Source organism: Rattus norvegicus, chromosome 11 (assembly GCF_036323735.1).
Source record: "Rattus norvegicus strain BN/NHsdMcwi chromosome 11, GRCr8, whole genome shotgun sequence".
Classification (NCBI taxonomy): domain Eukaryota; kingdom Metazoa; phylum Chordata; class Mammalia; order Rodentia; family Muridae; genus Rattus; species Rattus norvegicus.
The window spans coordinates 97,946,528-97,974,013 of record NC_086029.1 but is presented as its reverse complement, the minus strand read 5'-3'; the positions used below and the strand labels follow the sequence as shown (position 1 = coordinate 97,974,013).

The following is a 27,486-nucleotide window of genomic DNA, read 5'->3' as shown; positions in this document are numbered from 1 at the left end:
ACAATAGCAGATGTCAGCTTGCCGCTACAACATGCATTAAAGAGGCTATTGCCCATTGCTATTACGTACAGGCAAGCTCTGGCAATGCTCTGTGAGCCCACATAACTGTTATCAGAAGGGAAGTAGGGACAACGGTATCTGGCTTATGGTGAACACTTTATAAATATTGTTTCTATTATCATTTATCTGGATGCCCATTCTTCCCACTGTTACAGTGCCTCGTCTGTTACAGACGACATCTCTGCTGCTTGGATGTTCTTTTTTCACCATCCAGCACTTTGGATAATTTCTGGCAAAAATTGTAACTCTTGAAAATCAATACAATAACTCGTTATTCAAACCACAAGCAGAAGCACAGTAGCACAGTAAATGAATTTTGAAACCTCAAAGCCTGCTCTTAGTGACACAGTTCCTCCCATAAGGCTACATCTCCTAATCTTTTCAAACAGTTCTAACAACTGGGGACTAAGTATTCAAATATATGAAATCTATGAGGGCCATTCTCATTCAAACCATGGTAACAGGTATATATCTATGTGTATGTATACATATATGTACATATATATATATCTGTGCGTAACTGTATGTGTTATATATGAATATGTATGTGTACACATCAACATATTATGTAAGGTGACAGGGTTCACTGTGTAGTACAGGCTGGCCTGAAACTCATCATGTGATCAAGAATGGCCTCCAACTTACTGCAATTCTCCTGCCTGTCTCCCAACGACTGGGATTATAGTTATGCACCACCATATCCATATATACATATACATATTTTAAAATGTGAGATGTACCTTCCAGCAAGAGGAGCTTGAAATAGAAATTCCAGCTAGTAGGGGAAAGCAAGGGAGAGTTTGATTGCTGTGTGACAGTGACTGATATTGTAGATCACACCCATGTACTGAGCCTCTCATTATCTAGCTGTTTTCTACTTTTGTTCTCAGCAAATATGGGTGAAGTCCACCCTTTAAGGGCTAATGTCCTTAAGTTTGCTGAAAGCAGCCACAAACACCAGCAGGGAGGGAAGAAAAACCATGGGATGAGAGATCCAGAACTTTTTGGGTATTTCCCAATTTCCTAAGGAAATTAAAGTCATGTACATGTGAAAATATGCCAAATATCACAAAACTTGTTACAATTATAATTTAGAGCTGTGGTTCTCAATCTTCCTATTGCTGCCACCTTTAAATACAGTTCCTCGTGTTATAGTGATCCCTAACAATAAAAATTGTTTCATTGCTATTTCATAACTAATTTGCTATTGTTATGAATTTAATGTAAATATTCTTAGAGATACAAGGTTTACAAAGGGGTCATGACCCACAGGTTGAGAAACACTGACTTAGAGCTTCTTACTGCTTTAACACTTACATAGTCTGCTGCAAAGATTCTTGCTTTAATATCACTAAGGTTCTTACCACAATTAAATTATTAGAGTAATGGTGTCTAACTAAACTGAATGTTCATTTCTGAATCAAGCATGAAGTCTGCAAAGCACATTTTATGCTTTCTTTCCCTCCACTCTAGAGTCCTATGGAGTGATATAATCAAGATATTATAAAGTTCATTATAAAAATTCATCAGTGGGATTAAGTAGATAGGTTAATGTCAAATTTGATTTGTGGGCACACCTGCAATCCAGCTTATAAAAATCCTTGGGTTGCAGTGAACTAGACTGTTGGGGGGAGGGCGGCAATGGGGGGAGGGTTGGGAGGGGAACACCCATAAGGAAGGGGAGGGGGGAGGGGGATGTTTGCCCGGAAACCGGGAAAGGGAATAACACTCGAAATATATATAAGAAATACTCAAGTTAATAAAAAAAAAAGAAAAAAAAATCCTTGGGTTGTACTAAGGAACTCAAGTGACTACGTCGACTGTATCTCTGGTTACTATGACCTCAGTTTCAGCCCAGATGATATAGACAGGAGCTTCAAGAGATCCGCTATTCCAGACAGTGCAATTTAATAATTTAATAACAATGCATAGCAAAGAACACACATGTATTTATTAATAATGATTTATTAACGATTCACGAGGAATGTATGCTGACAGCAGTCCAGTCTTGACTTGGGATATCACAACACACGGAAGCACAATGCAGGTTACTTCCTCTGTTAGCAGCGTTGAGCCCCTTGCCGGCCTATTTTCCAGGTCCTCAGATTTCCGGGATACTTTCTGATCCTCCCACTTCTGACCTACACTTGATTCTCAATTCTGAGGCTGACAAAATGTTCCTACCATGAATTCTCTCTAGAATCCAGGGTCATGCTATGTCAGATTCCCATGATTGTTAGGTCTGAGCTACATGGCTGCAGTTTCTGATAAACTGATTCCACTCCCAGTTTCTGCTCTCAATATATATCATAAGCAGCCCTGTTTCCAGGTCAAGATGATTATATGGAATGGGCCTGGGACTAGAAGGTAGCAAGAGTTCCACTAATGGGTAGTGTGTGTGTATGTGTGTGTGTGTGTGTGTGTGTGTGAGTGTGTGTGTGCGCGCGCGTGTGCCTGTGTGCGCGCGCATGTGTGTGTGTGTGTGTGTGTGCGTGTGTGTTTGTAGGTGTCTGTGAAAGAGAGAACTCTGTGATATAGTTATATACTAACAAAGATTCCACTCATCACATTTACATGTGATTTATGTGTAGCACAGTGATTTTAAAGAGTGAATAACAAATATTGTTTTAGACTCTAGCACCAATCACAAAAATCATTAGAAACACCGTATTGTAGTATAAAACCAAATTTAAGAAATAATTTCAGATTTTAAATGGAGCTTTAGAATTGTTTTTAAAACTCAAGGTAACAGATGCTGGCGAGGATGTGGAGAAAGAGGAACACTCCTCCATTGTTGGTGGGATTGCAGACTGGTACAACCATTCTGGAAATCAGTCTGGAGGTTCCTCAGAAAACTGGACATTGAACTACCTGAGGACCCAGCTATACCTCTCCTAGGCATATACCCAAATGATGCTCCAACATATAACAAAGACACGTGCTCCACTATGTTCATTGCAGCCTTATTTTTAATAGCCAGAAGCTGGAAAGAACCCAGATGCCCTTCAGCAGAGGAATGGATACAGAAAATGTGGTACATCTACACAATGGAATATTACTCAGCTATTAAAAACAATGACCTCATGAAATTCATAGGCAAATAGATAAAACTAGAAAATATCATCCTGAGTGAGGTAACCCAAGCACAGAAAAACACACATGGTATGCACTCATTGATAAGTGGATATTAGCTCAAAAGCTTGGATTACCCATGATAGGATCCACAGACTACATGAAGCTCAAAAGAATGCTTCAGTGAGAATGCTTCAGTCCTTCTTAAAAGGGGGAACAAAAATATTCATAGGGGAAGATACAGAGACAAAGTTTGGAGCAGAAGGAATGGACATTCAGAACCTGCCCCACCTGGGGATCCAGCTCATATATACACAGCCACCAAAACCAGACAGTATTGCTGATGCCAAGAAATGCATGCTGACAGGAGCCTGATATAGCTGTTTCCTGAAAGGCTCTGCCAGAACATGACAAATACAGAGGCGAATACTCACAGAGTACCATTGAACTGAGAATTGGGTCCCTATTGGAGGAATTAGAGAAGGGATTGAAGGAGCTGAAGGGCCTTGCAACCCCATAAGAACAACAATACCAACCAACCAGAACTTCCAGGGACTAAACCACCATCCAAAGAGTACACATGGACAGACCCATGACTCCAGCTACATATGTAGCATAGGCCTTGTTGGGCACCAATGGGAGGAGAAGCCCTTGGTCCTGCCAAGGATGGACCTCCCAGTGTAGGGGAATGTCAGGGTGGGGAGGTGGGAAGGGTTGGGTGGTTGGGTAGGAGAACAGCCTCATAGAAGAAGGGGCAGGGGTATGGAGTAGGAGGCTTATGGATGGGAAACTGGGAAAGGGGATAACATTTGAAATGTAAATTTAAAAATCCAATAAAAATAAAAATAAAAAACAAACAAAAAACTCAAGATAATAATGAATGTCTACAGGGTGAATTTAGATTTAAAATTCATTTTAAGAATTCTACTCAAATCTAGCGCCACAGAGCTCATGACAGTTTTCTCTCCATACATGGAATATATGCCATTTTTTCCCTCCTATCAAAGGATGAGAAATATTGGAGAAAAGGTTAATGCTTGCACCAGTTCAGCAAAGACAGTACCAAGGAGGATCTGTAACATGTAGAGTCATGGGTCTGCAGTGTCCAGGTTACAGACCAGTTCTTGCTAGTCATCTCTTTTGTCAATTACTGGAGGACAGTTACATTCATTTATGATGCATGTATTGCTCTTCACTGTATTGACATAGTCCTTATGATCTATCCTTTTATATAAAAGGTTACATACCATTCCTGATCTAAATAATAAGAGCAATGAACTATCAATCCATGGTACAATTCTATAATCCTGGTTCTGCCCCAACTAGCAGGCTGATCTTGGGTGAGTACAAGTCTCTGGGTATCCTGGAACTCATTAATAGCAGCATAACTCACTTGAGCTTACAACCAACTCCACACACACTCAGTAGAACAGCAGTGCTACATTTATTCTCTTATTGCCCTAAACCTGCCTTGTGTAGCTCCTTTTAGACTGTATTCTATGTTTATTGTAAGTATCTTCCTGAGATATGTACTGCATGGGAAAACTACACTTTGTGGTTCTCAGCAATCACGACCATTAGATTCACTTATGGAACACTTAAAAAGGAAATGGCTACACTTTGCCTGAGCCTTAAGTTGTTTCATCAAACTCTCAGATGGGGGTGGGCCCCAGGGGTTAGAAGTTTTAAACTTTCTACTAAATTTGAACGCCCTCAAGCTGAGAACTATGCTCTTGTCTTTAATCAAATTAGTATTTAGAATGGAAGCTATATGACATGAATCCTACCTATGATTTTAAACAATTAAGCTAAAATATTGCTGAAGTTAGAAAAGGTAGGTACCACATAGATTTGCTAACATTTTACAAGAAGTTATTTGGGCTCATAGTACCACGTTTAAGTCACAGCCAATATTTATATGCCAAGCATGGATCCCTCCTCACAGGTAGAAGGGAAAAGTCAGACTAACTGGCTGCCTGCATGTAGAAAAATGAAAATAGACTCATATTTGTCACCTTGCACAAAGCTCAAGTTCAAGTGGGTCAAGAACCTCAACATAAAATCAGATACACTGAATCTAATAGAGAAAGTGGGAAAGATCCTTGAACTCACTGGCACAGGGGGAAATTTCCTAAACAGAACCCCAATGCTCACACTCTAAGATCAAGAATTGATAAATAGGACCTCGTGAAACTAGAAAGCTTCGCAAAGCAAAGGATATAGTGAATAAGACAAACCGGCAACCTACAGATTGGGAAAAATATCTGCACTAATGCAACATCCAATAGAGGGCTAATATCCAAAATATACAAAGAACTCAAGAAGCTAACCATCAAAAAACTAACAATCCAATCAAAATAATGGGATATAGAACTAAACCGAGAATTCACAACAAAGGGATCTTGAATGAATGAGAGGCAAATGTTCAAAGTCCTTAGTGATCAGAGAAATACAAATTAAAACGACCCTGAGATTCCAACTTATACCAGTCAGAATGGCTAAGATTAAAACCTCAGATGACAACACATATTGGTGAGGATGTGGAGAAAGAGGAACACTCCTCCATTGCTGGTGGGATTGCAAACTGGTACAACCACTCTGGAAATCCATCTGGAGGTTCCTCAGAAAATTGGAAGCAGATCTACCTGAAGACCCAGCAATACCACTCTTGAGAATATACCCAAAAGATGCCCCACCATGCCACAGGGGCACATTTCCACTATGTCCAGCCTTGTTTGTGATAGTCAGAAACTAGAAACAACCCAGATGTCCCATGACAGAAGAATGGATACAGAAAATGTGGTTCATTTACACAATGGAGTACTACTCAACTATTAAGAATGAGGACATCCTAAGTCTTGCAGGCAAATGGATGGAACTAGAAATTATCATCCTGAGTGAGGTAATTCAGACCAAAAGGACATGCACAGTATGTTCTCACTAATAAGCAGATATCAGCCCAGAAAAAATGGTACAGAATATCCAAGATACAGTCCACAGAACTCAAAAAGTTCAACAAGCTGAAGGCCCAAGTGAGGACACCTCAGTCCCAGTTGGGAGGGAGAAGAGAGCAATCACAAGGGAGAGGGAGGGAGGGACTTGGGAGGGAAAGGGGATGGAGGTGAGGTGGAGGGTTGTAAAGAGGTATTGGAAGGGGGAAAAGGACTGAGTCCCTGAGGACCAGCAGAAAGAATGGAAATGGGCAACCTCAGGAGGTAGGAGATTGGGTTGGGGCGGGGCGGGGGTGCTCCAGAATGTGCTGGAGATCTGGGAGGTGGAGACTCTTAGGTCTCAAAGGGAGGGGCCTTAGAAGAAATGCCCTACAGTGGGAGAGGGAACTCATAGAGCCCACCTTCAGCAGAAAGACAGGGCATCAAGTGAGGTAGCCATTCCAAAGTCAAAACTCTGACTCACAATTGTTCCTGTCTGAAAGAACTGTAGGGATGGAAATGGAGAGGAGCCTGAGGAAAATGAGGTCCAATGACCGGCCCAAAGTGGGATCCAAGTCAAGGGGAGGCTCCAAGGCCTGACACTATTACTGAAGCTATGGTGTGCTCACAAAAAGGGACCCATCATGACTGCCCTCCATAAGACCCAACAAGCAGCGGAAAGAGTCAGATGCAGTTATTTGCACCCAACCAATGGACAGAAGCTGTTGACCCTTCTGGTTGAATTAGGGAAAAACTGGAAGAAGCTGAGGAGGAGGATGACCCTGTAGGAGGACCAGCAGTCTCAACTAACCTGAACCCCCAAGATTTCTCAGACACTGAACCACCAACCAGGCAGTATACACCAGCTGATATGAGGCCCTCAACACATATATAGCAGAGGACTGATGGGTCTGGGTTCAGTCAGGGAAGATGGACCTAAACCTCAAAGACTGGAGCCCCAGGGAGTTTAGAAGTCTGGTGGGGTGAGGGCTGGGGAGGTGGGGACATCCTTGTGGAGACAGGAGGCAGGAAGAGGTATGGATGTGGAATAGTTGGAGGGTAGACCAGGAGGGGAATAAAATCTAGAGTGTAAAACAACAACAACAACAACAACAACAAAAGAAAAAAACAAAAAGAATGTATTTGTGCCCCAGAAATATACAGTATTTAATCCTTGTCTCTGGATTCTGTCAATAGCATCTTCTAGAAATTTCTTAGAAACAGTAGTATCACCTCTTCCTAATAGTGGGTTGCAAAAACCCTTGAAGTTTTCTGGGTGACAGGAGCCTCTTGTGTTCTCATAAAGTCAGACCCTGGATAGCCTCAGATGGGGCTCCTTGGCAGAAAGATCAATTAAAAATTTTCAAATCTTGTTCCTTCACAATTTCTAGCAAGAAAGAAGAACCGGAGGTCGAGTTAATTAATAATCAGTCATGTCCATATGACTGAACCGCTCAATGACATTTTACCAGAGCTTTGAGGGGTTTTTGCATACATATATGAGGTGAAGCATCCTCACATAAGAGCCCATGTCCTGACACATTTCTGTGCCTTTACCATATTTGATAGTATAGAGCTTTTCTAAGTTCTGTGAGACATTCTACCAAGCCACTGACCTTAGCAGGTAACAGAACCTCCCACACATCCAACTGGTCAGAAGGGGAAGCAATTTTGTGGTCCTGTGTATTTAACCTCTGGGTTCTGAGGCTAACTCTAGGGGATCTTAGTATCAAAATTAAAATATGAGACACCTGATTAGTGTCAAAGGAGGGGTTGGAGACTTAAAGTTGGAAAAACTCTCCAGTTTAGTGTCAGAAGTGTTCTAGGAATTGAAAGAGATCATAGTCCTTCTGAAAAAAGAAAAACAAACTCTATGATGTTACCCATTTTGCAAAAAGCCAATTTTTAGGAGTATGTCAGTGCTTCTTTGCAAAAAGGAAAAATATATCCCTTTTTATGAGGAAATCTCTCCAGACTTTGTAGATTTTCATTTGTTTTATATTTGATTTTTTGGTTAGTTTTTCTGGTAAGTTTCTCCAAATTAGATTTCCAGCTGCTAAAATCCTAGCCAGCCAGTTTCTGTAAACAGGCTTCAGCTAAAGTCTTGCTGACTTTAGTTCACTTCCCCGCCACCAGGGTTCATCTGCATTTTGTCTTTCCTTATGCACTTCTGCAAACCAAAATGAGCTGCATGGCAGTAACTCACATGTCCCATTCATGCATGCACTTACCCGTGTACAAACACACACACACACACACACACACACACACACACAGAGATAATTCTTGAGGTTTTTGTCTTTTACTGTCTACTGTAATGTAAAGTACAGGCCCCTGTGACCCTGCCTCCAAGCTCTCTTCTCCCAGGTATGTCAAGTTGGCAACTAATCTTAGCCATGACACAGGGCAAGCCTAAGAGAACCAACTCCTAAGTTGACCAATGACCCTACATGTACATCACAGCACCTGCTGTGTTGCACTCATGAACTCACATCACACCACAGAAAATAAGTGAATAAAATTAACCTGTGCAAGGCTCAAAGAAACAAGACCTAGTTACCACCGCTGAAGAGAACTGCACCATACTCCTACTGATTCACTCAGCATGCTCTTTCCTGGCCTCCTCTGGCACCAGGTATGCAAGGGATGTACGAAAATACACGCAAGCAAAACACCCACACACATTTAAATTATATTTAAAAAGACTAAGCAAAGTCCAAAATTGCAGGTGCACTCTATATAGCAGGAGGACCGTGCTGTAAGTTTGAGGCCATCCTGGTCTTCATATCCGATTCCAGGATAGCCAGAACTTGCCTCAAAAGTACCAAACAACAATGAAAACAAACCAATCAAACAAAACCAAAACAAGAAAGAAAAAAAAAACCTTAAACAAAATATGATAAAAGGTACAAATGACACTAAGTACATATACACATATTTACTTTACGCAACTTAAAAGAAATAGAATCACCCACTGATGTGTGAGGAAATGCTACTATCCTTCAGTTAGGTTTCTTGTGTAAGGCCACCATGAAGGCCACACTGCTGCCATGCCCCTTCTCCACAGTGCTGTCTGTCAATGCTGGCTGTTCCAACACTGGTCCCCCCTACCCCAGAACCACCTTCCAGAAGGAAATGCAGATTTGCTCTAACCATACCAAACTGCTTGAAGATAGAAGTTATTTCAAGAAAAACAGAACTTAATAAATGGAGTGAGAGAAGTTACTTCCTTTTTGCTGCATTTGTTCTTTTAAAATTTCACAAGTGGAGTTACCATGGCAACCTGTGAGCCCTTACAGAAGCCCTGAATGTCACACAAGAGAAGTGGAAGCAGAAGTCTGCTTTCTGTCTGGAAGGGAGAAGAGCAGGGCTTGACATGGGGTCCTTCGGAGCTAGGAACAGTTCTAGTGGAATCAGCCCCACCTGACTTCTGTAGTGTGTCTCTGACCTAGAAGGAAGGAGGGAGAGTTGCCACAAGTAAGAGAATTTTAGCAAATTCAAGAACTCCCAGCTATGTTTCCCTTCATCCGGCATTTTTCAGGAGAATATATGGTTCTATCCACACAACAGAAAGAAAATAGCTGAAGAAATGAGCCCATGTCACCATTCTTTTAAAGTCTCTATTTCCTTTTTCAATTCTGTGTGTGTGTGTGTGTGTGTGTGTGTTTTCACATGTGTGTGCTGACGTTGAATCCCATAGAGCTGGAGTTACAGATAGATTTCAAAATGCTTGACATGGATCTTGGAAACTGAACTTGGGTCCCCTGGAGGAACAGTCAGCTCTCCAACTCTCCTCCTCTGAGACAAGGCCTCGTGTAACACAGGCTGTCCTTGAACTCCTGACCCTAAGGCCTCTGGCTGGAATGTGCTGGGGTTAAAGCTTTATATAATCATTTCTTGGCCAGATTTCAAAGTTTTGCTGTTTGGGTTTTTGGCAGGGAGGAAGGGATGCTACTGAGACACGCTCTCTCTTACTATATAGCTTAGGAGACACGCTCTCTCTCACTATATAGCTTGGGGACACACACACTCCCTCTCACTATATAGCTTGAGGAGACATGCTCTCTCTCATTACATAGCTGAGGACACACACTCTCTCTCACCATATAGTTTGGGGACCCACGGCAAGCCTCCGTCTAGCTATCAGAGTCAGCTTTGCATTTCCGTTTAGAACAATATTTTTAGGAGATACTTCCTATCACATGATTACAATTTTGTTTTTGTCTTTTGAGACACGGTTTCTTTGTTCATAGACTAGGCTGGCCTTGAGCTCACAGAGATAACGCCTGCCTCTCTTCTCCAAGTGCTAGGATTAAGGGGATGCCCCACCATGCCTGGCTAACTGACTACGCTTTTACTTTATAGTGGAATTTCATTTCTGTTTAAAAGACTTAGTTTCTTATGAATTCACTCTCTAGAATATGTGAGGAAACCACAGGGACTTCACACTACCACTAAGAGTAATAAACAAGTAATGCAAAAGAAGTCTTAGCTGTGTCTGACATGCATAAACAAGGGACGTGCAACTCCTCAGAATTCTCCATCCAGACAAGACCGAGGCTGCTGGACTTTGTGTGACCCACAGGCCAACACATCCTCTTTCTACTGGAAACATGTCTAACCTTGCTCATCCCAGAAACAGAAGCAAAAGGAGAGACTGGCCTGGTCCTTTGCTTTCCTTCTCTTGGCAGCTGAACAAGTATTTTAGCTGACTTCTGTTTTTTATTAACCAAACAAATTTTTGTTTTCTTAAGCGAGAGAAAGCTTCCTAAAAAAGACAAATGCCGTGAAGGAATACTTATTTTAATACTGTACATGAAAAAACAAGGCGAGGCTTATTTTTAACTTTAAATAAAACCAAAACTCTGGCCTGGCACATGGATTCTACACCAATCCACACAGTAAAAAACAACATGGAAAGATACATTAGAAAATGCACCTACATACCTCATCAGTGGACACAACTCCACAGGAACAGTCTGCTCGGGTTTAGTAAGAAAACAGCTGACTTTCCTCTGCTCATGTGTTTAAAACCTCTTGGCTTAATAGTGGGGAACTGGCTGGCGTTCTGCGGATGCACTGCAGACTGAGGCATTCTTAGGCTTCACTGTGTAAGGACAACCCGTGTATCACTTGCTACACCTCCCTGGGGGCTGGACTGCTGTGTCACTCAAGGGAGTAGATGAGAATGGAGAGACATCTACTTATAATAGTGAAGTAAGCAGTGGAGCAGCACAGAAACTTCAAGTACAATTGTGAACGGGATGGGTTATAAACCCACTTGTGCCTGACCCAGCAACAGTCCCCGGGACAGGCTACGGGAACACAGCTGCTCCTCTCCTGAGTTGCTCTCCTATCCCCTCCAACCCACCCCTCCCCTTCAAGAGCTGCTACAGATTCGAGTTCTGGAAACTAAGATTAATGTCTCAAGTTGAATGAACCCCAAGTGCTATTTTGTTACTGTAACTTTCTTTTTTTAGCACAGAACACTGATGTTCGGAGAATAAACTGTGCAGAATTACTACACAGTACAAAACAATTTCCTGAAGAAAGAGGTTTTATTTCACAAGATGAACTGGTAAAAATACTTACTGCTCACCATAATATATATATTACAATATATATATTATATATAATATATATGTGTGTATATATTACTCAATTGGGAAAGGACTTTAATTTTTTTTCTTACAGCCTTGAAAAACTAAAAGTAAATAAAACATCCAAGCCTCTTTGAATTAAAGTATTTATGATATCACAGAAAGATGACAGATTAATAGACTCTTTTCCCACATATGTAATGGTCTTCACGTCTTGCATGCATGAAAATTACACACACACACACACACACACACACACACACACACACACACACACTGGTGTGCAGTGAGACAAACCAGCTTTTTTTGGGAAAAAACAAACAAACAAACAAGCAAACCAAGCTCATTCTGAAGTCTATGCTGGCCTCATTCACAGTCTCCCTGCAGTGAACACCTTCATACCCAGCTCATTTCTAATGAACTCCTCCCAAGTAACCCTGGTCAAGGTCTGTACTTCACTGCAGAATGCCTCAGTCACTACAAGAGCAGGCTTAACTGTGCATGCAATGGTGGGATGGCAAAGGCCCTTGACAGCCCAGCAGAAGGACATCAGAAGGAGGATCCAGACATTTGCCCTCTTCTTCCCCAGAGCTATTCATTCACAAGAGACTCTTAGTAATGGCGCCTGCTTGGCAGGATCTCATGGCAATCATTTTAACATTTTAATCATATAACATGAATTATAACTGTTTATAAGTATGTTTAATGTGGTTGGAGATGCGGCTTAAGGGTACAGCATATGTTTAGCACATCAACAGTCAGTAACACACATACACATAACACACACATTACAGGCTGTTTGCACTTAAGGAATAGCTTGTTTTCTGCAGATGGAAAAATTTTAATATACATTTAAATTTACATTCTTTTTTAATTAAAACATAACCATATCACTTCCTTCTCACTCTCTTTCCCTCCAACCCATACAGTGTTGGATACACTAGGCCTCAGATTCATGATCCCTTCTTCTCTTAATATTGTATGTACAATATACAATTGATATATATATAATATATATATATATATATATATATATATATATATATATATATGGCTGTCACCTGCTGCATCCTTTTAGTGTTGCTTGAAGAGAAGCCAAAGAGAAGTCTGAATTGCCCTTATTTTCTGTATAAATCCTACCATGTCTATTTAAATCTCACTGAACGGGGGAAAAAAATTAGCCCTGCTTACACCACCACTGAGCCCTGTCAAATTTTACCACTGTCAAGAGTCAAATGTTTCTGTCTCCTAAACAGCCTAAGCCTCCATGGCAAACTTAAATTACAGACTCAGGTTTGCTTTTCTTTTCTGTGAATAGCTAACATTCACTTTGTGCCAGGTACTTCTTAGGTTTTCTATGAGACATTTCACTAAACCCTTACTTATTGTAAAAATTGTTTTATGATTTTATAATCATTTACTGAAGAGAAAATGAGGTTTATGAGTTTTAAAAGGTTGACTGTTCATATAAATAAAATGACAAGCTTTAAGAAGTTAATTTAAACTAGGCGGTGATAATGCATACCCTTAATCCCAGTACTCAAGAGGCAGGGTCAGGTAGATTTCTGAGTTTTAGGGCAGCCTGATCTACACAGTGAGTTCCAGGACAGCAAAGCCTACACAGAAATACTGTCTCAAAAATAGGACAAAACGAACAAGCAAACAAACAAACAGGCCAATTTATCAAGTTATGGCATAATTGCATTCACTTTTCCTTTATAGATGAAAGTCAGAAAACCACAGTATTCTCAGGAAAGTGACAGTTAAACCGAGGTGAACTTACACCAAGACTTCAGTGGCAGACTGCACGCTTAGCATGACTGGGACTCTGGATTCAGCTCACATTTCAAACTAACTGACAAAACAAATGGAAACCCAACTGTCTACAAGTAGATAATGTACAAATACAAACAAAGACAGAAGTGGATTCTAGGCTTTTCAGTACTGTCCCTAGGAGTTACCTGTCTAGTTAACTATGCATTCACACTCATGCTATATACAAACTAATTATCTCTTTACATAAACCCCTTTAACACAGTGTAGTAGTGTCAGCACAAGGATGAATTCTTCTAAATAAATAGGTTCTGCTACTTTCATTGATTTAGAATGTTTGTTATGCAAACCACTGTAGAGAAGACCTATACTCCACACTAACCAGGTATACTTGTTCCCAGAATTCCTTGCATCTTCATTTGCAGATATGACTTTATAACATAAGTAACACCAGGAAACTTCTACAGCTGATAAACACTTGCAGCAAAGTAGTAGGGCACAAAATTAACATACACAATCAGTGGCTTTCCTACGCACATATGACAACAAACTGAGAAGACATCGGGGAAAACACAATAGCCTTTCACAATAGCCACACACACAAATTACCTAGGGATAATTATAATCATGAAAGACTTGTGCAATAAATTATTTAATCCTGTGTTCATGGATCGGTAGCATTAATATAGTAAGAATGGCCATCTTACCAAAAGCAACTACAGATTCAGTGCAACCCCCATCATATTTGCAACATAACTAGAGATCTTGAAAGAACAATGTTCAGCTTCATATGTAAACACACACACACACACACACACACATACACACACACACACACACACACCCAGAATAGCTAAAACAATCTGACCACAACAAGAACTGTTGGAGGGTATCACCATCCCCAACCTTAAACTGCACTACAGGGGCATAGCAATGCAAACAGCGTAGAATTGATTTAAAAACAGAAACATTGACCAATGGCTTCTAAGATGAAAATGTAAGTCCATATACTTATAGACACATGATTCTTGACAAAGAAGCCAAAAATTTATACTGGAAAACAAGACAGCATCTTCAATAAATGGTGCTGATCAACACAGATGGCTGTATGTGAAAGGAACTAAATACATTCATATTCATTACTCTGTATAAAACTCAACTCCAAATGGACAAGAATATCAACATTAGGCCAGAATCACTGAGTCTGACAGAAGAGAAAGTGAGGATTAGTCTTGAAGGCATTAACCCAGGAAAGGGCTTTCTGAAGGACATCAAAAGCACAGGCACCAACAGCAACATTAATAAATGGAACCTCAGGAAACTGAAAAGCCTCCATATGGCAAGCAGCACCATCATTTGGACAAATTCACAGACTACAGAATAGAAAAGGATCTTACCAATTACAATTCAATAGGGGGTTAATATCTAAAATACTTAAAGAATTAACAACAAAGAAGTAGACACCAAGAAAACAACCTAGCTGAAAAGGGGACTAAATGGAGAGTTCTCAAAAGATGAAACATAATTGGCTCAAAATAACTAACAACCAAACACACCACACAAGGAAATGTTCAACTTCCTTAGTCATCAGCAAAATGCAAATCAGAACTACTCTGAGTTTTCATCTTTACCAGTAATAGTCAAGATGAACAAAACAAATGACAGCTCATGCTGGCGACGATGTAAGGCAAGGGGGCCACTCACCCACTGCTGGTGGGATTACAAGCTTGCATAATCACTATGGAAGTTGGCATGGCTGTTCCTCAGGAAGCTGGAAATAGATCTCATTCAAGAACCAGCTATACCGATCCTAGACATATGCCCAAAGGATACCTCCTCCTACTCCAGAGACATTTGCTTATCCACATTCATTTCTACTCTTTTTATAAAATCCAGAAATTGGAAAAGGCCTAGATGTCTACTAGCAGAATGAATGAATAAAGAAAATATAGTATATTTACATAATGAAATATTACTCATCTACTAAAACAAAAACACAAACCCCTAAATCATGAAATTCTCAGATAGATAGATAGATTTAGGGAAAGTCATTCTGGGTGAGGTAACCCAGGCCCCAAAAGACAATTATGGAGTGTATTCACTTATATTTGTATGTGGATGTTAGGTGTTAGTCTTCGACAGGTACTCTACAATCCACAGAACTATAGAGGTTAGGTATAGTGTAAGGGACTAGTGGGAAGGGAAGAAACTAAGGTAGGGGAAAGAGTGTATAATTTGAGAGATCAGATGGAAATCTAATACAGTAGAAGCATCTTAAAATACATACATATTTGAAGAAATCTAAGTGGAACCAAGTAATGGGAAAGACAAAGCCCTAATTAGACATCTCTCGTCACCAAATGAATCCTCCAGTGTCAGGAATTGGTTCCATCTAATTAACCAACTAGTCACTGGCCAAATGATCCCACAGAAAATCCCCAAACAACTCAGGCTATTGCCAAGAAAAAACTATTGGTGGCTCTACAAAATTAACTGATGATTAGTCCCCATTGCTAGAGACAACAAATAAGTCAAGCTGGTGCCTAGCTAGAGCCTCCACCCCTTACTTAGTGTTCATGGTACTGGAAGGCACTCTGCACACGACCTGAGGAGAAATGTAAACACCAACCCAGCTATAAACTCTGAAATCTACAATGGTGACCTTCCGGTATGATATGCTGGTGCCAACGGTGGCAGTAACCAACCAGTATCTGATTGGATTTAAGGCCTCCTCCATGAGCTGGAACTCACTCCGATCACTGCTATGGTGGCCAAGAACCTGAGACTAGTTAGGTCATGGGCCTAGGAGAGAAAACAAATTCTGCTAAAAGAAAAAAAAGGAAAAAATGACTCCAAAGGACATGCTGTTATACCCACATATAAGTACCTTACTCAGCCACCATCAGAGAAGCTTCCTCTTTTAGTACATGGGAACAAAGACAGAGACAAACAACTGGACGATATGTAGAGAGTAAGTAAGAGACCTTGGAACACCCAATCCTACACGAGATGTCTACACCAAACCCCTCCCTTCAGGGCTCAGGGGGAAAATGTGGAGGAGGAGGCTGGAAGATATCAAAGAAACTGTCTTTCAGACAGAACAGGACTAAGGCACATATGAACTCAGAGACTATGGCAGCAGGCTCATATCCAACCCAAATGGGGTCCCAGTGCTGAGAGAGGAAGTGCACATGCCACGCCCCTAACACAGAGCCTATGTCCAATTGAAAACACATTCACAAAGGAAAGAGTAGTTTTCTCCAAGGAGTCTCACTGAGTGTACACTTAAGGGAGGTCCCAAATCCAGCAGTATGTGGCCAACACAGAAAATGAACTCAGTGGTAGCTTTGGAGATGTTTTGTCTCATAATGCTTTTGTTTATTTATTATGTGTCTGATTTTTGTGTTTTTATGGTGTGTGTGTGTGTGTGTGTGTGTGTGTGTGTGTGTGTTTCCAGCTTTGTTTCTGTATTTTCCTTTTCTGTTTGTCTGTTTGCTTTGTCTTATTCTGGTTGGTTTGTTCTTTTATTGCCCTGTTTGGTTTCTAAAGAAAGAGAAAAAGAAAGTATAGTGTTGAATGGGTGGGGATTTGGGGAGGATCTTGGAGGAGATGGGAGAGAGGAAACCACAGTCAGAATATACCGTATGAAAAAAAGTTATTTCACTTTCTTTCCAATCTACCATCAGGGGTGGAGCCTCTGCCAGGAAGCAAAGTTCTGGGAAGACCATTCTGGGAAGACCATCATGTTTGAGGCTGAACCCCTGGACTATAGAAAATGTAAAGGCCAAGATCCAGGACGAGGAAGGAATTCTCCCTCATCAGCAGAGGTTGGTCTTTGCTGGTAAGCAGCTGGCAGATGGCCGTACATTGTCTGACTACAACATTCAACAGTAGTCCACTCTCCATCTCATGCTGAGACTTCCTGGTGGTGCTAAGAAAAGGAAGAAGTCTTATACCACCCCCATGAAGAATAAGCATAAGAGGAAGAAGGTTAAGTTGGCTGTGCTGAAACACTATCAGGTGGATGAAAACGACAAAGTCAGTTGACATCATCAAGTGTCCTTCTGATGAATGTGGTGCTGGAGTTTTCATGATTAGATACTTTGACAGGCATTACTGTGGCAAGTGATGTCTGACTTACTGCTTCAACAATCCAGATGACAAGTAGTTTTATATGAGTTAATAAAAAGGAGAAACTGAAAAAAAGGAGAAAATATTTTTAATAAAAAAGTAAAAGGTTTAAAGTGGAATTATTACAACACAAATTGTTATAGTATTATCATAACAAAAATAAAATGTAAAGTACTTAAAGTGGGATCATCACAATAAAAAAATTAATGTAACAAGAATATAGTCTACCAGTCTACCATCTATTTAAGCTTTCCAACTTTAGCCAGCCAGCTTCTCCTTGCCTTCTAAATAATGTGCTTAGTCACCTGGCCAAACACCTCACTGCTCCTGCTATTTCTCTGAATAGTTGTTGACTTTGTTTGTGCCCTCTTAGGAAGGCTGACAGATGTGAGGGCTGCAGATGGTCCCCCCACAGTGAAGCGCACTCCAAACTCCCTTTCTACTTCCTGCTTTGTCCCCAATGTCGGGCTAATGCAGCACCGCTGAAGACTGAGGAGAGTCTGGAAGGGTGTACAGAGTTTCCTTGGTCAGCAAAAGCAGAGAAACAACATTTCTTTACGCTTAGAGAGAGGGACTCTGTTAGAGCTGCCAGTCTCTTTACAGTTCAGGTCCAACAGTGCCACAATACCCAGAGGCACGGGCTAATCGGGACAGTTGGGATACAGCCTACACTTCACAGGCTTGTGGCCTGCTCCTGCTTACCTTTCCACTCCTCTGTCCTGCCATTCTGCACTTCAAATATGTTCCCAACAGACATTCGGGTTTTGAGAAGGAAGTCAAGAAAACTTATTTTTGCAGAAATTTTGACAGGAACCTATTTTTTAACCAAACTCTGAAATAAGAATGCAGGTCCCAGAGAAGCCTCCTGCAGGCCTTTAAGAAAATAAAATGTAGGTTTTGCTCTTGACAGGCGAAACAAAGGATATTACAGCAACTAGTGCTAACTTGGGACACGAAAGAAACAGCTTTCATTTCTCTAGGCTTTACTGGCTGCCTGATCCAAACGTCTTCTAAATATTCTCTCCCTTCCCCAAGAGCATAGTGTACTAGCTGGGTTAACAATAGCCACTAAAGCCTTTTGTACTGGCTGCAAAATTTATTTTTACATTTATCTATTTATTTACTTAGTGTACGTGCATGTGAGTGCTTATGTGTGTATGCGTGTGTGCTTGCACATACATACTATGGAGGTCAGAAAACAACTTGCAAGGGCTGATTGTCTAGGGACAGATACTGGGTTCTCAAGGTTGACCGAAAGTGCTCCTCCCTGCTAATCCATTTCATTCACCCATGCCACAAAATTCTTTAAGGCTTCAGTAAGAATGTGAAAGAAAACATACCCAGAAATGTAACCAGTTAGCATCCTCATGTGCTTATTTTTCCATCCCTATGACATACAATGGTACTGTCCGTCATAGTTTCTCTTGATAGGACATAGAAATAAATTCCCAAGGAAAGAAAATTAGCAAAACTACATTGAGTAAACATATAACATTTTCTAACATTTTCCTTGTAGTGATAAATAAGGTCAAGGATGCAGATAGCTGACTTTAAACAACAGCACAAACACATCCCAGCACATTTCTACCATTAGAGTCTTATCTGATAGACGTCTACCAGTTATAGAAACACCTGAAACTTTCTAATCATTATCCTGTCAATTCCTCAATATATTGCTACCCATAACAGCGGTGCTAAAAATAGAGGCTCATTTTCTGTATTTGGTAGTCTCCTAAGGATTACAACTTACACAGCACTGATGTATACAACATTTTTGACTGCACATTAACCATTTCTTAAATTCAATACAGTCTCATATAAGTAAGCAAGGTCACTGATACTAAAACACAACTCATGGTTAACATCAACATGGGACACTAGACAGGTGGCTGAGACTCAGGTTTAAAGTCCTTTTTATTAAACATGTGAAAGTGTTTGCCTGCATGCATACCTGTGCACCACAGCTGTACTGGTGCCCATGGAGGTCAGAGGAGGTAGGATCCTCCACAACTGGAGTTACAGCCACATGTCAACAGCCATGTGAGTGCCAGGAAACACATCTAGACCTGATGAAATAGCAGCAAATTTCTCAATTACTGAGCCCTCTCTCTAGCCCAAAGATGAAGCTTTAGAACACTAGAGTTTCTGGTATTTTAGAACTAGAGTTGCCAAAACATTAGCGTTACCAGCAGCAAACTAGAAATTTTCTTTTTAATCAGATCTAAAAATTAAATTAAAAATCATTCTAATATGGCTGTTGAATCACTGAGCTTCTATATGGAACTCAATATAATACTGTGGCTCATACCGCTGGGGATATTTACATAAAGTTCTGCTCAGTTCTTTCCTAGGTTCATAGTCCCTTGGGTCACACAAATGATGACAGTCTTGAGAGCCATAATGGATCCGGCATGACCAGGTGTCCTGGTCTTTGTGGATTTCTTTTCAACACATTCTTAAAAATATCTAGCTAAGTGCCCTGTGAGGCTCTTTAGCCCTTGTCTTCACTACATCTGAGGCTTCAGAGAACACGGTGAATGCCCACCCTGTCCATTATTAGGGTCAGTAAGCACCTTCATCAAACACTGCTCATAATCTTATTAAACAGTCTCTTCTCAAATAGAAAAAAGGAAGCAGTTGAGGAAAATGGTTATTGACAAGCTTAGTAGGGGACCTTTTTGTTATAGGTTCTAGACCTCCAAAATTATTTTTGTTTGGTCCCCTTGAGTATAAAACCTACCATAAGTACATATATAATACACCAATGGACGTATGCACATTATAAAATAAAAATGAAATTCAAGGTAGTAGGATAATGAAATAGCCCGGCAGTCACCAGCACTGGCTGTCAATGAAATGGCCCGATGGTCATGAGCAGTGGCTATTCTTTGAGAAAACCTGTTCAGGTCCCAGCCCCTATATGGTGGCTTACAGTCATCTGTAACTCCAGTTTGAGGAGACTCGACTCCTTCTTCTAACCTGTGCAGAAGCCAAGCATGCACACAGCGTACTTACATTCATGGAGGCAAAACACTCATATACATAAAATAAGTACATCTGAAAAAGAAGCAACCAGAGGAGGAAAGGTGAGAGAACATGAGTAAATATGCTCCTGCAGTTTTGAAAGTCTTGCTTATGTAGTTCAGAATACAGCAATCTTAGAATTTTTCCACATGGTACTGATGTCTGCTCTGACTGAGGGCTCCCTGTGATACTTTCTAACCAAGCCACAGACAACATAAATTCTGATCTGCCAACTACACAAACGTTTCTTCTAAAATTCTAACAATTTTCCATATATCTTTTTAGAAAAAAAGGAGTTACTTTCTTTCTTTCTCTCTCTCTTTCCTTCTTTATCTTCTTTCTTTCTTTCTTTCTTTCAAGTTTGGTCTAAAGTCTACTACAACAGTTTTAATGATTTATACTGTTTACTAAGTTAAAAGAATCTTAGTGCAATATGGGTATATATGCAGAAGTCAGCTTTTGGGGTAAAAAAGATATACTTAACACCTATCTAACAGAGACCTTTCCAGGCAATCATTTAAAAATCTTTTCTCTAGTACACTTTTTTCAACACTTTCACATTCAAATGTCACTTTGACCTCAAAGGGAAAGACTATATAATTTACTAGGGAAACTTTTCAGCACTACGCAGGAAAGTGGTCAACATGAGAACATTCAGACTTCTTATATGGCATTCTTTAAGTCCTATGCCCACTGTGTAACCTGTCCTGTTTATGGTCACACAGTACCAAGTACTGGCAGACGCCACTACCTGAGATAATGTCAGTCGGGCAACATAACTAGCAGATTGTAAAATGTTGGGCACAAAGGACATAGTGAACTTATACGCTCACCCTCTACACTTCTCCCAGAACTCCTCACAAGTATCAGATATACTAGATACATTTGAAACATGGAATAAAGGTGCCAGAGAACCTCCTGGGATTAGAAATGCTAACTGTGGTGGCTCAGGCCTGTATTTCAGCGCTCAGTAAGCATAGGCAAGAGGATTTGAGTCAGAGAGCAGGTTTATATAATGAGTTCTAGCCCAGTGGATTTGGGCACAGGGGACGGGTACTGAGTCTTTAAATCTTCGTGAAAAATATTTCATTTTGGCACCTGCTTCCTGCTTTCTGTGTACACAACACTCAACATACTACTGCTCTGAAGGTGGCACCTAGAAGACATATATTAATCATATTTGGGTTCCTATATAGTTCAAGGATCTTAAACATTTTATCTTTAATATTTATTTTTCCTAGGATTTAAATAAATCATAAACACACCTTATAGTTATTAATTTTGACTGTTAATGTGGCACAACTGATTCCCCAGGGAAGAGAGAACCTCAATAGAGGAACTGTCCCACCAGATTCTGTGTGGGCATGTCTGTAAGGGATCGTCCTGAATAATAATCAACCCCAGCCCACTGTGGAGGGCATCATCCCAGGCAGGTGGGACTGGCTGTGGTCTCTGCTTCTGTTCCTGCCCAAACCAGGACATATTATGTTACAGCATCAATGCTAAAATTACGATCCAATATAGATAGTAGGCATATGTGCCACATACCTACAAAAGCACAAGTCAGATGATTTCAAGCTTCCAAAATTTTAATCATATTCTCCACATGAGTTTAGATTGCAGGGTGACGATCTAACATTATAATTTGATTCTGGGACACAAACCACAACAAAAAATTAAACATAGTTCATTAGTTTATAAATCCCATCTAATTCTCATCCAGAAGTAACAGAATAGGGTTGGATATGTAGCACAAATGTAGAGCTGGTTATGCTCAAGGCTCCAGGTTTGATCCCAGCACCAAAAATAACAAGTAAATAAAAATGTAGTAAGATTACCTGGCAATGAAATATCTGAATAAAATTATCATTAATAAAAGCACACATTAAAATAATATTTTCTAAACCTGGAATTCAAATAAGTGGTCATAAATTACATAACCCAAAACTAAAGAGACTGTCAATCTAATTTCTCCCTAGAAATACAAACTGAAGCAGCAACTGAATAAAACATCCCAGAAAACTGAAAGGCCTCCTTCTGTAACCTTACGCAAGTTCTTCCAAAGAAACAGCCATGGATATAAAGACCAATAAAGGTAGAACAAATCCCTCAGACTAATAGCAACAATGCTTTTCAGACGTAATTCATGTTGTCCAGGCTGACCCTGGACTCTCGGCTCACCAGTCTTCCTGCAATGTTCTCCCAATTAAGTGGGACTATATCTCCTCTTACCATACCCAATCAAATTAAGCTTTATACCCTTTGCAGCTTATCAAGCTTCAATATAAGAATTTATGTTCAGTATTAATGACCCTTACCAATGTCATCATTAAATAAATAATGAACCAGAATGGTGTCCACAGGACCATGGTACTAAGGGCAAAGTTGGCATGGTAATCATGTCAACCACAGCTTCAAAGGAGAAATTAGTTCCGGTTTGCCGCTTGGCACCATCTTCTCAGAGCACTTTCAGGTTTTCGTTTTGTTCCTTTTCTTCTGCTGCTGCTGACTAACACTATTATTTTTTTTAGTTGACTTCTGAGAATAGTTTCAGTCCTGCTTTCGGTAAATTTAGTTATTTACACGAATGCCCTGATTTGTGATTAGCGGTAAGTTATGTGCTGAAGTCAAGTTTCTGGGGGGGTAGGGTGGGGGCATAGATCAGTGGTAGAGCCCACGCCTAGCATGCTCAAGGCTATAAATTCAATCACCACTTACAAAACTAACTGGATAAATGTGACAAATGGGAGAGTCTGGAGAGATAACTGAGTGGTTAGGTGGCCTGCTGTTCTTGCAGAGGACCTGATGTGTGTTCTGTATCAAGTACCTCAAAAAGGCCTGCAACTCCAGTTCAGCAGAATCCAATACCTTTCCTGGTCCCAGTGGACACTCAGATGTGCGCACACACACACACACACACACACACACACAACTAAAAATCAAATAGGTCACTTTTTTAAAAAGTGAAAAATAAAATTAAGCACTGAAGTAAATATTCTCCCCTTTGGCTGAAAACTATTATTGCAATGATCTTGATGAAGAGCAGACATAGCTAAGCAAGCAGGGGAGGGGTGCTTGCTCCCAAGCTGAAAACCTGACTCCTCAGTGGCCACAGTACGGAAGACAAGGATTGACTCCTGTAAGCTGTCCTCTGACCTCCACACATGGGGAAAAAAAAACTCATTTGCCTCTATCTTTAAAAGGAGTAAATATTGCTTTCAAATGATAAATACATTCAAAATAAGTTTTCCTTAATTCAAATTTGCCTTCTGTGGGATTCTTCCTCTGTGGATTCTAGGCTTATTTCTTTATTCAAAAGACGCAATTACTCCCAAATATCTGCAAAAATTCAGTTTCTGTCTACCTGTATTGCTCTCAACATTGTCAGCAGGGAGTAGGCTTTCAGTTATTCAGGGTGAGACAAATAAGTTATGTAAAATGGCATTGCCCGCAGAATGCTGAAAGCTAGCAGAGATGCTCTGAAAAGAATAGTAGGGATGTGTGTTCCTCAGGTTTTGCCAAATTGACACAGCTTCAGTTATCCAGGAACAGGGCACCTCGGTTGAGAGAACGACTCCATAGAACTGGCCTGCAGGCAAGCCTATGGAGCATTGTTTTGATTAGTGACTGACATAGGAAAGCTGAGCCCACTGTGGGCAGTGCTACCCCTATGCAAGTGGTCTTACGTTGCTTAAGAAGGCAAACCGAGCAAGCGATCATGAAGCCTACAAACAGCAGTCCTCTGTGGTCTCTGCTGCAGTTCGTTCTTCCAGGTTCCTGTTCTGCTTTAGTTCCTATCTTGGCATCTTTAGTTGATGGATTGTGATGAGGATGTATACACCAAATAAACCCTTCCCCTACAAAGTTGGTTTGGGTATTTTTTTTCTCACAGCAACAGAAGGCAAATCAGAAAGGACAGGTAGAAAAAGCAAAACAAATACACAAAGACCATTCACTGTAATTTCCCATATCCACCAACCAAGAGTCCGTAGTTATTCTTAGGCACTTTAAGGATTTCTGAGTAGGACTTACTCTTCTCCTTATTCTTTCTGTTAAGTGCTTTTTTTTTTTTTTGTCTTGCAATTTCTACCACAAAGCTTTAGGAATACATAGATAATCAAGGCAAATTCTACCACTTCCTATTGCTCATCATGGAGAACTGAACAAGAATGGGCTGATGCCTATCAGACATTTGGAAAAACTAGTTTTCTCTGGTAAACTAAAAGTAGAGACACTGGAGCAACGTAGGAATCATGGACAGTCTCATTGTATCATAGACTAGATTTGTATATAATTTGTATGAGTAGGGTGAATACTATTGTCTCTATTAGTGTATGCATTTGTGAAATACTGAGTATTTTCTTTTGATGTTTCTAGGCTATGTGGCTTGTCTCCAAACATCTTCATTGAGTTACAAATCATATCAAATCAAATCAAGACTATAAGTAGACCTGCTCTGCCCTACATGAACTGCATCAAGCATCTCGGTGATACACTTCAGAGCACTGTGAGAACTCAGAGAAGAGAATACAAACATTAAGGAGTTTAATTTAATGGCAATATTCCTTCCTAACATTTTACAACAAAACCCAAGATCTTGTAGCCATTTTTGTCCTCAACATTCACACTGCTTCAGTATCTTGTAACTGAAATGTGTGTGACACAGCAGCTAACTCCTTAGAGCCAGACTTTCCATGAATGTAGGCACATATTAGCTTTTTGCTGTGAATTCAGACAAAGGCTGTTTTCTGTCTTCGCCTTCAGCAAGAGTTTAGCCACTTGCAATCAACCATTTTAAATGGTCATGGATGTGAGATGTAGAGGTGTAAGGGTATGAGAATCCCTGAAGACCCCAGACTCAAATAACGTGCGAAGACAGAGTGTTTACTCTGCAGAAACAGCCAGCATGTGAGGACCAACCATTCATGAAGATGATGACTATGGTGGAGCTCACAGGCCCCTTTTTATGCTGGGCTGGGAGAATTTTCTAGAAGGATTAGGTAAGCTCTAATATGACTTTAGGGGTCAAAGTGGTGATATTTGTACAATCTTGATTGGCAACTATGTTAGTTCTTCTATATTTGTAGAGTAGGTAAGGTAGTCTGAAATTTCACTGGTGAGCGCTGGGGAGGTCACATGGGTCAGCTTTTGATTGATTGGCTTGTGGTCAGTGGTCTGCACTCCTATGTCATGAACACTTAACAGGATAAGATAAGGCCGTCCAGCACAGGTGGTCCATCATGAGATTTTTTTTTTTTGTGTGGTTATCTCCAGGATGTACTTTGGGAGGGGGGTTTTATGACCTTGTTCCTGCAATTTATGGTCTGCTCCTGGAGCTGGTGACTTACGGCCTAGCTCCAGGGACTGATGACTTTCTTTTTGAAATCAGGCCTGGTCCTAAAATGCAGACAAATGGGGGTTTCTGTCTTCCTTTTAGAGGTTAATGTAGGAAGATAATTAAAAACTTACCCTTAAATCTCTTACTTTCCTTTCCTGGCTCTGCTAGTTCTTGGCAGAACTATGCTGAGACAGGCCAGCAAACCTAGAACACTGGCCTCACTTGGGACTCAGGGGCTGGGCAGAATGGAAGGAAGGAGAATCACCAAAGCACACTTTGTTAATAAGTGCAAGGATGACACCTAACCTTATACGCTAATTTAAAAGTGAAATGGAGGAAAGGGACTTACAGGAGGGGGTGACAGGCTCTAGGATATGAGGGACATAAGGGGGTGATGGTGACAGTCTTTAGAATGCACTATAGGAAATTATCAAAGAACAAGTTTAATTATTTAAAAAGTAAAGGTATCTGACCAGTTAGACCCGTGATGAGAAGTCAAACATGGGGTCGAACTCCATGCCCTCTGTGTCACTAGTATTAGCTAACGATATTTCATCTACGCACATTCAAGCTGTCCTCAACACTTCTTTATCTTCCAACACTATTCACATGTCCAATTTATAGCTAAGTCCTAAAAATTTTACTGAAAGTTCTGTCCCTTCTTCTATGTCCTTAGTGTCACTGCCTGAATTCTGGTGACCTGTCATCCCACTGCTCCCTGGGGAAATGCCAAAGGTAAAGCTCTAGATTATACACAGAACTTCTCACCAATCGCAGTGAGTTCCTCAAACTCCCACCTCCAAGACATGGCTTACAGCAATAAAAGCTGTAATCCTCCAGTTCCTTACTACTGCAGTCCTACACCCAATTTCATCATCTTATATTGCAAACTTGTATTAGTCTTTTATAACTTTTGACCTTTTATGTATGTTTCTCTGATATTGGAAATCTTTAACCACCTGACAAACCATATCACTCTTAGGAGCCAATGTCTCAAAAGCGACATCTTTCTCATTGTGAACAGGGCATGCGCCCTTCTTTCTCTTTCTGTAGCCATACCATCTTCCAATACCATTTCACTTTTAAGAACCTTGTGCTGATACGTTTCAGTTCCTAAGGTTAGATTATTTAGGGCAAGACTATTTTTATTTCTTTATCATAGCAATAGCCATGAAAACTAATCCATCTCACTTTGACGTCGAGAGATTCCATTTGATCTGCTCGATACTACAAGTTTTATGCAAATATCATGTCCTTCAATTATGTTAAAGGAAAAAAGTCAGCTTTATTAAACACCAATTTTGATTAAGGGGTCAGCTCACTGTTTATGGAGTTGTCATTTTCAAGAGAAAAGAATGTCTTTAGCACAACTTTACATTAGTGCCAACTCCGTTCAGGCACTCCCAGATTATAGAGCTTCGGTTTGAATATAGTAATATCTGAAGGTTACATTTTACAGTACAGGCTGATTTTACAGTACAAACTGTCAATGCATTGCTGCCATAGTTTACTATAGCCATTGCTGTGTTTAACTGAGAAAAGTCCACTGTAGGGCTAG

General features: G+C 40.4%; 1 protein-coding gene and 1 pseudogene across 4 annotated transcripts in view; one reads left to right on the top strand and one right to left on the bottom strand.

Moving 5' to 3' along the window:
• The window catches only part of Fgd4 (FYVE, RhoGEF and PH domain containing 4), a 151,009-nt gene that overhangs the window by 81,177 nt on the left and 42,346 nt on the right, over window positions 1–27,486 (bottom strand). Inside the window, exon 1 of one of the 4 annotated variants that reach the window (XM_039087984.2) lies at window positions 11,010–11,396. The exons of the other annotated variants lie outside the window; for them this stretch is intronic. The gene's annotated coding sequence lies outside the window, so the exon portion shown is untranslated. Of the gene's footprint in view, window positions 1–11,009; window positions 11,397–27,486 lie in introns of those variants that run through there. 4 annotated transcript variants of the gene reach the window in all.
• On the top strand, window positions 17,099–17,635 carry Rps27a-ps23 (ribosomal protein S27a, pseudogene 23; annotated as a pseudogene).